This window comes from Elephantulus edwardii, unplaced genomic scaffold, assembly GCF_000299155.1.
Source record: "Elephantulus edwardii isolate Elephantulus edwardi_28Jun2011 unplaced genomic scaffold, EleEdw1.0 scaffold00010, whole genome shotgun sequence".
NCBI classification, from domain to species: Eukaryota; Metazoa; Chordata; class Mammalia; order Macroscelidea; family Macroscelididae; genus Elephantulus; species Elephantulus edwardii.
Window position 1 is genome coordinate 2,609,984 of NW_006399760.1, and position 1,227 is coordinate 2,611,210.

Consider the following 1,227-nt stretch of genomic DNA (forward strand, 5'->3'; position numbering starts at 1 on the left):
CAGAAGGTGGCCTAGGTAACATTCTCTGGATACCCTAGGCATTCTTTTTTTTTCTTCTCCTTCCCCACCCAGGGGTCAGATGGCACAATCTGGGGACTGAGGAGCTCACCCTGAGGGCTGCGACGGCTCACCCCGAGCCAGGGGCCAAGCACAGCCTGCCCCGGGCAGAAGGCCACGACGGCTCACCCCGGGCAGAGGGCCGAGGGCAGCCCACCCCGGGCAGAGGGCCACGATGGCTCGCCCCAGGCAGAGGGCAGCCCACCCCGGGCAGAGGGCCGCGACGGCTCGTCCTGGGCAGGGAGCCGAGGGCAGCCCGCCCCAGGCAGAGGGCCACAATGGCTCGTCCTGGGCAGGGGGGGCGAGGGCAGCCCACCCCGGGCAGAGGGCCGCAACGGCTCGCCCCAAGCTGGAGGCCGAGGACAGCCTGCCCTGGGCAGAGGGCCGTGATGGCTCACCCCGAGCCAGGGGCCGAGGGCAGCCCATCCCAAGCAGGGCAACACCCCCCAGGAGCTGGCTGATATACTCCCCCTCCAATTGTCCCTACCCCAGTCTGGTCCCGTCGCCTGACTGAGGACTCTGTGGTCAGGGATAGTGTTTCGAATTCCAGCACTGCCACTCCCCCCCCCATAAGTGGTCATACTATATTTTGAAGTAGGTGTCACTGCCCTCCCCCTTTATATATGATAAAGGGGACCTGAGAATTGTGAACAGATTCCCCCCGGGTCTAACCATCTTTTGGCAGAAGAATTCAACAGAACAAAATATGTGGTGCATTTAGGATGTTGGTCCTCTTGTGCATGCTGCCACTATTAAGGTCATCAGACTCACAGTGATTTTCAGCAATCCATTGCATAGGTAATCGTGCTCTTTGGTCTGTCCAATGCATAGGTAATTGTCCTCTTTGGCCTTTCCAATGCATAGGTAATCGTCCTCTTTGGCCTTTCCAATGCATAGGTAATCATCTTCTTTGGCCTGTCCAAGGAAACCCAAACCTGCAGATGGGGGGCATGCATCCCATCCCCCACCTCCTATGCAGGTGGCCAGCGGGGTGCGCCCCCCCCCACCACGGGAGGCCTGCAGGAGGCGTGCAGCCCCACCAGCATGGGCAGCCGTTGGGGGTGTGCCCCCCCACCCCTCCGCACGGTCGCTCTGCGGGTGTGTGGCCCCTCCTGTGCAGGCAGCCAGAGGCAGCCGCTTCCCCCACTGCACCATCCTGGCTCCAAGAAT